We start from the raw sequence: 10,371 nt of genomic DNA, 5'->3' as shown, positions 1-10,371 counted from the left end.
GCCCGAGCCCGCGCGCCCCCGTGCGCCCCCGTCGGCTGAGCCGGGCTCCCGTGCGCGATCCTCGCGCTCTCCCGCGCGCCGACTCGGCAGTTAACCCCCTCGGGCTCCCGTCGCAGCCGGCGGCGGTCACCACGGCTTCCCCGGACGCTGCCTCCGCGCGCCGGCCCCGCCCAGCCCGGGAGGCGGAGCTCCGGAGGACTCAGCCGCGGGCCCTTTAAGCCGGCCCCCCGCTGGGTTATTGTATTCCGCCCACCCAGGAGGGAAAGCCAATAAAGGAACGGGATTCTCCTCACGTGATCCTCATTCTCACCCCCACCCCCCCCAAGCCTTAGGGTAGCCATGCTGGTTAGGGGCAAGGGCCTCATCAACCATTTCCGCTTTTCCAACAGCCAGTGTCAGCTGAAAGGTGCTAGGATGTGTCTTGGGCACCGGACCGGTAGCTGGAGAGGCGGCGCTTCTCCGGCTCGCAGGCTGTGACGCTTTGAGGCACAAAGGCCAACTTTGGGGGATTTAAGCGAGATCCAGTTTGGGCTGTGGCTCCGTGGCCATTGGCAAGTGGTTAGATGCTTACCGTATATTACCACATATAGTCGCAATAAGGATTGAACGCGACCGGGACAATACCTTCCTGTTATAGTTCAGCTTATTTGTCATAATATCTTTGTTCAGGTGCACCTGGGTGGCTCAGTCTGTTGAGTGTCCGACTTCGGCTCAGGTCATGATCTCACAGTTAGTGGGTTCGAGCCCCGCGTCGGGCTCTGTGCTATCAGCTCAGAGCCTGGAGCCTGCTTCTGATTCTGTGTGTCCCTCTCTCTCTGCCCCTTCCCTGCTCATGATCTGTCTCTCTCTGTCTCTCAAAAATAAATAAAAATGTTAAAAAAATATTTAAAAAAATATCTTTGTTCAAAGTTTATATAATCAGAAGTAAATTTTTGAGTTACCGGTGTGTGCTATGCACAAGAGGAGATAATGAAAGAAGCAAAACATCGGTCCCTACCTTCTAGGAAGTTTATAGAGGGAAGGCAAAAATTCTCAAATAAGCCTCTCTCTCTCTCCCCCTGCAAAATAGTTAGAATTCTTTCACTGTGAAAGTCAACGTGATACAGTGAAAACTTGGGTCTGAATTTCAGCTTTGCTGTTAATTACTTGGACGAGTAACCTGAATTTTAGTTTCCTCATCTGAAAAATGAGGTCATATATGGTAAGAATCCAGTAAGGGCCCAATACTTGGTAACTCTGTTCAAGTGTAGAGTTCTTTGGAAGGTGTGAAATTAGACCTATCTTTTCTCCTAAGGTAGGCTTACCGATGTAGTTAAGAACTACAAGTACATCCAGCTAACAGCTGAGATTTATTAAGAGCATTCCATGTGCTGTGCTTGCCATTCTGACAATCTTACAGATGCTTGTGGTCAGGAGATGCTTAAATCCAAGTGGAGTAGTAATGCATGCAGAGATAATTCATAAAATAGAATATGATATGAGGTCTGAGAAATATAGGAACCATTCTTCACTGCCAGTGGGAATGTAAAATGGTGCAGCCACTTTGGAAAAACAGTTTGGAAGTTCCTCAAAAAGTTAAACATAGTTACTGCAGGACTCAGCAATTCCTTTCCTAGGTACAAACCCAACAGAAATGAAAACATATGTCCACACAAAACCAATATTCAAAGGTTCGTAGCATCGTTATTAAAAATAGTCCCAAAGTGGAAATAACCCTGAATGTTGATTCATCAACAAATGAATGGCTAAGGGAGACAGATAGCCATATACTGGAATATTATTCAGCCATAAAAAAAGGGATGAAGTTATTGGGAATGTAAACTGGTGCAGCCACTCTGGAAGACACTATGGAGGTTCCTCAAAAAGTTAAAAATAGAACTACCCTACAACCCAGCAATTGCACTACTAGGTATTTATGCAAGGGATACAGGTGTGCCATTTGGAAGGGGCACATATACCCCAATGTTTATAGCAGCGCTATTAAGGATAGCCAAAGTATGGAAAGAGCCCAAATGTCCATCAATGGATGAATAGATAAAGAAGATGTGGTGTATATCTACAATGGAGTAATACTCTGCAATCAAAAGAATGAAATCTTGCCATTTGCAACTACATGGATGATACTAGATGGTATTATGCTAAACAAAATTAGTTAATCAGAGAAAGACAAATATCATATGACTTCACTCATATGAGGACTTTAAGATATAAAACAGATGAACATAGGGAAGGGAAGCAAAAATAATATAAAAACAGGGAGGGGGACAAAACATAAAAGACTCAAACTGAGGGTTGTTGGAGGGATTGTGGGGGGGGGGGAGGATGGGCTCAATGGGTGAGGGGCACTAAGGAAACTACTCCTGAACTCATTGTTGGACTATATGCTAACTAACTTGGATGTAAATTGAAAAAATAAATATAAAAAAGAAAAAGGGGCACCTCGGTGGCTCAGTCGGTTAAGTGGCCGACTTTGGCTCAGGTCATGAACTCACGGTTTGTGAGTTCGAGCCCTGCATCAGGCTCTGTGCTGACAGAGCAGAGCCTGGAGTCTGCTTCAGATTCTGTGTCTCCCTCTCTCTCTGCCCCTGCCCTGCTCACACTCTGTCTCTCTGTCTTTCAAAAATAAATAAATGTTAAAAAAGAAAAAAAAGGGAAGAAGTTCTGATACATACTACAACATGATGAACCTTGAAAACGTTATGCTAAGTGAAAGAAGCCAGTCCCAAACAGCCACATACTATATGATTCCATTTATATGAAATGGGCTCTTGCCCATATGGCAAATCCGTAGAGATGGAAAGGAGATGAATGGTGGTCAGGGGCTGGGGAAGGAGAGGGGGCCTACCACCTGCTACAGGTCATGGGGGGAGGAGTGAAGAAAATGTTCTAAAAGTGGAATGTGGTGATGTGTGCACAGCTCCGTGAATATACTAAAAGTCAGCAAATTGTACTTTCAAGAGTGGATTTTATGGTATGTGGATTATATCTCGATAAACTAGAATTTACAGAAAAGAGAATGTGATAAAGGCCACAAGGGGTGAGCTGGATTGTGGCAGAGTGGGTGACACCGCAGAGTGGAAAACTCTCTGTAAGCTTGGCCAGGCATTCTCAAAAGGGTAAGAAAGGGGATGAGGCAGCAGTTTTGGAAAAACAACGCCCAGCCAAATGGTTGCCGGGTGGGTCCATGTTGTCAACACCCTTAGGACAGGATGCTCTTTTAATCCTGGCTTTATTTACCCTAAGCCGCTTAGAGCAAGCAGAGGACGCCCGTGGACAATGTGAATGAGAGGAAAGCGCAGTAGATTTAAAAAAAAAAAAAAAAAAGCCTGAAATGTACCCAGAGCGGGCCAGGTGCTGCGCTAAGAGAGAACAGCACAAGTTCAACCTCACCCAAGTGGGAAAGACAAAGTCACCTGTGATTGATCTTGGGATGCAGTCAGTCATCACTAAGACTCTGTCATACATTCCTTCAGTGACTCTGGGTCCCCACCACTGTATCTCTTCTCTCCTCTCTCCGTCTCTAGGCAGCAAAATAAAGATGGCGACATTTTCTCCTGGTTGTCTGTGTGATTCCAATTAAAACACTGATTTCATTTAGGTAGCTTTTAATTAATGGGTGTACCCCTAAGCCAGCTGACATGATCCCTACAAGCAGGTATTATTATTATTACTCCCGATTCCTAGAACTGAGGCTTTGAGAGATTGAATGACCTTCCCTCAAGCAAACAGGCCGCAAATGGCAAAGCAGAACACCAACCCGGCTCTCGTCCTGAGCCGTCTCTACCCCTTGGGACTCCAGGACACAGAAAAATGGGGAGGAACCAAAGGAAACCAGTGGGGAGAAGGAGAGGAGAGGGAAAAGAAAGCAGAGGAAAAGAAACGAAGGGATGGGAGAGGTAGGAATTTGAGACCAAAGGTAGAAGGTGCTTATGGTTCAAAATGGGAGGCAGGGTGACTGTCCTCAGGACGGGCACACTCTCAGATACTCAGGGCCAGTCCTGGGCATGATGCTTGAGAGACGGAAGGACTGTCTCAATAAAGAGCATTGAGATCACACCTTCCACGTCTAGCCACATGCGCGGGGTTCCTGCCCTATTGCAGGCGGAACATTTCATCATAAAATGTCAGAGTCTTTCTTCCACTTAGAAAATAAACTTTTAGGGGCGCCTAGGTGGCTCCGTCAGTCAAGCATCTGTCTTCAGCTCAGGTTGTATTGGCAGTTCATGAGTTTGAACCCCGCGTTGGGCTCTGTGCTGACAGCTCAGAGCCTGGAGCCTGCTTTGGATTCTCTGTCTCCCTGTCTCTCTGCTCTGCTCATGCTCTGTCTGCCTGTCTCTCAAAAATAAACATAAAAAATAAATTAAAAAAAGAAAATAAACTTTTATAGTAACTGCCATCTTCGTCATGCCTTATAATTTGAAAAAGGCAGACGCCTGTGTCTTACGCTTTCATGGACACTAATGCTAATGATCAGTGGCCTCTCCCAGAGAGGCAAAAAACAGAACAAGTGTGCTGTCAATGACATGGATAGAAACTAAGCAAAACGTGCTGCTGAAGTTTGCAGACGTTTCTGGGGGCATCAGTTAACTTGGGGAGCAATCTCCTAAGAGCTGGTCTACCATCAAACAAAAAGTCCTAAAGCATGCTCTGGGAACCGTTACCTGTGCCGTTTTCTAACTGTGGCTATGGAATCTAACACCCATTCCTGCTCCCCGGTGGGGCATCTAATTGAGAGCCTTCCCCTCTTCCAGGCTCCCAGAAGCAAAGGAACCAACAAGAAAAAAGAATGGCTCTTACAGATTCTTTTTTTTTTCATATGAGAGAAGGGATACACATTTTCATTAATATATCCTACCATTTCTTGTTCATTCTCCTCCCCCAACCTTTCCTTTGTGCCCCCCATGGTAATCATCGAATATAAAAGAAGAGGCGATCAGAAAGCCGCGTTTGGTTATTTTTGATTTTAGCATCTGCCTCTTACAGTTAATGCAGCCCAGTTCTGCGAACATCCCTGTGTGTGGAGATGACAGCCTATTCTTTGCCAGGTGGGAAAATTTCACCGTGTGACACTTCTGATTGCTTTCTATTCTCTTCTGGAAACTGAAGGGGGCTGTGGCACTAGGCTCTCGCTGACTGCTTCTTAAATGAACCAATGGCATTTCTGCACACTGTTGAGAAATTATAGACATTTAGAGATTTTTATTTAAGACAGAAGGCAAATAGCCGACTCTGAGTGTTTGCTGTCACAAAGAATGGACTCTTCCAAAGAGTGCTCAGAGGAGTAAATCCCTTAAATAACTCATTTGACAATTTCTGTTTTGTTACCTCCCATGAAACAAATAAAAATATATGCTGCTTTGTTGTAGTTTTGTTATTTTAGGGAAAGGAACTTTTTTCTCTGATCAAACCTAATCAAGTTTCATTCCAAATTCCACTCTTTTTTTAAAAAACTATTAAAAAAATTTCTTTACTGTTTATTATTGACAAGGGGGAGAGAGAGAGAGAAAGAGAGAGAGAGAGATGGAATGAGTGGGGAAAAGGGCAGAGAAAGAGAGAGGCACAGAATCTGAAGCAGGCTCCGGGCTCTGAGCTGTCAGCACAGAGCCCGATACGGGGCTCGAACCCACGAACCATGAGATCATGACCTGAGTGGAAGCCAGACACTTAACCAACTGAGCCACCCAGGCACCCCTTGCCTTTCCTGCTCTCAGAGACTGCTCCAAGGACACGACCTTGAGATGGTTATGCAGTGTTGAGATACCTGTGTGGTACACGTGACCGAACCCGGTTAAGGCCCCTTTATTAACTGTTAAGATTTGGTGGACAGGTGCAGGGTCCATTTGTCTTGCTGCCGCCCAAGGCAAGCCTTATATCTAAGCTCCCTTGCTTATTAAACCTGTCACCTAGCAGCCTGGGGGAGCCTGTGTCTTTCTTTGGTTCCTCTCCTCCCTCTGCAAATGGAGGTGACTTTCAGATTACACCTGGGAAGCTCCCAAGAGGATTGCCAACCTACAGGGTCTAGAGACTGGAGAGCTCTTTCTCTCCAGATTGTGGAATGGATGAGACATTAATGACTAGTGGCCCCTCACACCCAGCCTACTGACAGCCTGTCCTTGGAAGGCACCTGTGTGCGCTCCGCCAGCCTGTCCTGAGATCTAGCTGAAGTCACTGTCATTATCCCAGTAGGAGATATTTCCTCCTAGAGAGTGAGGTAGGACCTCACTGGTACCCCTCCCAGGGCCGTTCCTCAGGGAAAATGCTGTGATACACAGATGTGTCTGGTGTATTAAATAATAGCTGAGTGCTCATGAAGGCACCGAGAGCAAGGCTCACTAAGCCAGGCTCGTTCAGGCCTGACCCCACCATTCTCTGGGTACTCCCATTCTTGTTGGGATTTGGTGATACATGAGGTAGACAAAAATTCCAGTCCTCATGAAGTATACTTTCTAGTGGTAGTGGTGGGAGGGGGGCAATAAGTAAGATAAATAAATACAACATTTACATGTTGGTCATAAATGAAGTGTAGATGTGTGATGATAAAAACAAAGGAGCAAAAAATAAAGCAGGGAAGAGGTTTTGGATGTATGTGTGTGTGTGTGTGTGTGTGTGTGTGTGTGTGTGTGTGTACAGGGGAAAGGATTTCAACTAGGTCAGCCAGGAAAGACTATGAGTAAAGACCTGAGGAAGGGGAGAGAGGGTCATGCCCATTTCTAGGAAAGAACATTCCAGGCAGAGGAGCAAGTGCAATGGCCCTGAGGCAGCAGCTGCCTAGCCTGTAGAAGGAATAGTTCAAAGACCAGTGTGGCTGGAGCAGCAGTGAGTGGTGCTGAGGTCAGAGAGAAGATAGGTCAGGTCATACAGGGCTTTGTGGGGCGCAGTGAGGACTTTGGTTTTCACCCCCATTGAGACAGGAGCCAGTGGAGGGTCTGAACAGAGACCAACTTACCTGAGCTGACTTTCTTAAGACTGCCAGGAAGGCTCACGCAGGAACTTTGTGCACGGGACACCATGTGGGGACAAGAGTGGGAACTGGAAACCAGTCTGAAGCCCATTACAATAACCCACGGGAGAAGGGATGGGAACTCGGATCAGGATGGAAGACTGGAAGTGGTGACAAAGTGGTAAGACACCCTCTATATTTTGAAGGTTTTGCCAACGGGATTGCCTTCATGTATAATTTTCCTATTGGTCCTGTAATAGAACAGCACAAATTTAGGGGCTAAATGACACAAAAAATTAACTCTGGTTCTGGAGGTCAGAAGTCTGGAATGGGTCAGCAGACTAGGTTCTATAAGAAAATTCACTTCCTTGTGTTCTTTCAGGTTCTAGAAGCTTCTGCATGCCTTGGCCCATGGCTCCACATCTCTCCAACCTCTGTTTCCACCATCATACCTCTCTCTCTGACTAGGACCCTTCTGCCTCTCTCTTATAAAGACCCTTGTGACTACATTGGACCCACCCAAATAATCCAGGAGAATCTCCCCATCTCTAAGATTAAATTCATGGTACTGACTTAATCACATCTGCAATGTCCTTTTTTGCCTGTAAGGTAACATATTCACAGGTTCCAGGTTGTAGCATGTGGAAACCTCTGTGGGGGACCATTATTGTATCTACCATACTTAGAGAGGTCAAGGCTGACTCTAAGGCTTTGGCCAACATGGCCGCAGGGAAGGAGCCGCCTCTTACCTAGATGGACTCTGAGAGGAGCACGTGGGGGGGCGGGGGTGTTAGCAGGAGCTCACATTGGGCTGTTTAGTCTTGAGAGACCATTTAGACCACAGGCGGTGCCATCCAGGAGGGAGCTGGGTAGAGAATCTGGAGTTTGGGGGAGAAGGCTGGAGGGACACAGGCAGGAGATGAAGCTCTAGATGGAATGTAGAGGCATGAGCCCCTATCGAGTGAGGAGAGGGGAAGGAGCTCAGACACCAGTCAGTGGTGGTGCTGGTGGAGGTGGGCTGAGAGGCCAGGGAGCCACGGGGCAGGGGAGGTGCCCTGGAAACCAGAGACAGAGGCTTCCCAGAGGACAGAGGGGTCTTCTGTGTCCGATGCTGCCAGAAGGTCGGCTGTGAGGAGGACTGGGAACTGAGATTTGGATTTCACAGTTTGGAAGTCGATGTTGGTCTTGGCAAGAAAAATTTGGGAGAAAGGCAGGAGATGAATGCCCAGGGGGAAGAATAGTTAGATTCAATGGGTCTAAGCAAGTCTTTCATGAAGCTGCGCTGTGGAGGTGGGTGGAGGAGGGAGACCGTAGCCGGAAGGAGTCCGAGCAGGTGAAGGGCTTTGTTGGTGCTGACCATGGGTGAACTACCAGGCATGTGTGCGGGTGACGGGGAGGACCCAGTAAACAATGAACACTTGAGGACTGGGTGGGGGGCAGGGGATTCCTGGAGCCATCTCTGTGCAGGGAGGAGGGGAGGGCCCCTGGTGCAGGAGCGGAGAGGCGGGCCCAGCTGGAAGAATGGGGCCCATTTATCGCCACCGTTGACAGGTAGCAAGCTCGACACAGGTGCTAGTGAGTGGGGTGCCGTGGTAGTGGGGTGGGGATGGCGAAAGTCCTCTGTGGTCGCCCCCGCCTTCTCAGTGAGATAGGAGGCAACCCCTCAGCTGAGGGTGAGGGTAAGGCAAGTGGCATCTAGAGCGTAAGGCAAGAGAAGAAAACGTGAAGTCATCTTCTAGGAATGCAGGAGAGTGAGTACAGTAGGTAGGATGATTACACACACACGCAAATGTAGTGTAAGCATCATATATGCATATAGCATGTAAATATATGTGCAATCATAAATGTGCATATGCATTAATAGATGCAGACAGATATATATATATAACATGTGTAACATACCACAAAATGATTGCTATCAATAGTATCTAATATATACTATATGTAATATGGTATGCGAATATATGTCCATTCATCATATATAAATTTAGAAACATATGCAGGTATATATGTAATAACATATTAATAAGCTATATTATATACAATTAAAACTATTTATTTGTAAATTATCTCTCTCCCTCACTCTACTCATAATATATGGATGCTTTTATAAAGTATACATAGAAATAGAAATATTAAAAGTGTGAGAAAAGAGAAATAAATACGAATTAAAAAAAATTTTTTTAAGTAAGCTCTACATCCAACGTGGGACTTGAACTCACAACCTTGGGATCAATAGTTGCACCCTACACCGACTGAGGCAGCCAGGAGCCCCGTGTGGGTTATGTTTACACCCTCATCTTTTCTAGCCTGGAAGATCCAAAATCGAAGGCTTTATCGGTCATCACAAATATTCTGTTTTCACAAAAACCTTCTGTAACTCCCAATTATTTATTAACGATGTCTCATTAAGGGTGATGTGATTACACAGGCTTCATCCGTTTGGGAAATCCAGATGAGCCACGTGGTGGGTGTTACGTCTTCACTCTGCTTACTAACTCAGGATATTCATTTTTCAATCCCAAACACATGAGGGGTGGTTATTGTTTATTACTTATTACTTATTATTTATTATTGTGATCCAGGCAGTAAATTTCCATGCTCTTTGGTGTCCGTGAGCTGTTCTTGCAAATTAATTAGAAGTTACTCATTTTTATATGTTTCACAAATGGGTTTTTAAACGCACAGAATCCCTTGGAAGCTTTTCAACAGGGTGGGAAATGGTGTTTCCAACTCTTAGAGTGTGACTGTGAGAGCTCGGAGAGATGTCACACATCGTTTGTTGGCAGTAAAATCGCTAATGATAGAAACCTTTCCAAACTACTGTTTTCAAAATGCCCTCCCCGTAGTACACGTTTCTGGCAGACAGTGGCAACTTTCTCATTCACTGGTCAACCTTGCCTTGACCCTGAAGGGCCAGGTGAAGTTAATTTATTTATTTTGAATTACGGACAAGGCGCAAATTTCACAAGCTGGTGGGCAGTCGCTCACACCAGGAGGGCAGTGACGGCTCTGTCCCCGTCTCCCTGTCCACCTCTGCTTGCTTCCTTAGCAATAGCTTCGCACCGTCGTTTATCAGGCATCTTTGCGAGGCACTTGTCCGTTTTCATGAGGATTCGTTTGGTTAAAAGCTAGATAACAATATGCAAATTCTCTAATTGGAAATTTGGGATCTGCAGTAACAGCAGAATTCTGAAAGCGAAAAGGTGGGTGGGGCTGTGTCACCCCGTGCCACCTGGAGCTCTGGCTGCCCCTTCAGGGTGCCTCGGGCATCCGCATGACACCTGCCAGCCTGGCTCCTGCTGCGGGAGTGGACACCAGGGTTAACCCGCAAGGCAGAGCAGCAGAGCATAATTCCTTCCTCCCTCCCTCCCTCCCTCCCTTCCTCCCTCCCTCCCTCCCTTCCTTCCTCCCTCCCTCCCTCCCTCCCT

The 10,371-nt window shown here is 46.4% G+C and overlaps 1 long non-coding RNA gene across 1 annotated transcript; it reads left to right on the top strand.

The window, feature by feature from the left end:
• Positions 1–6,887: 6,887 nt before the first annotated feature.
• On the top strand, positions 6,888–7,517 carry LOC115291358. The gene is made up of 2 exons (XR_003908399.1): positions 6,888–7,121; positions 7,323–7,517. It is a non-coding gene; the product is annotated as an uncharacterized LOC115291358 (long non-coding RNA).
• Positions 7,518–10,371: the final 2,854 nt, after the last annotated feature.

The sequence above is a fragment of the Suricata suricatta genome, chromosome 5 (genome assembly GCF_006229205.1).
Source record: "Suricata suricatta isolate VVHF042 chromosome 5, meerkat_22Aug2017_6uvM2_HiC, whole genome shotgun sequence".
In the NCBI taxonomy this organism is placed as follows: domain Eukaryota; kingdom Metazoa; phylum Chordata; class Mammalia; order Carnivora; family Herpestidae; genus Suricata; species Suricata suricatta.
The sequence above is the reverse complement of the archived record's forward strand: the minus strand, read 5'-3'. Positions and strand labels throughout refer to the sequence as shown.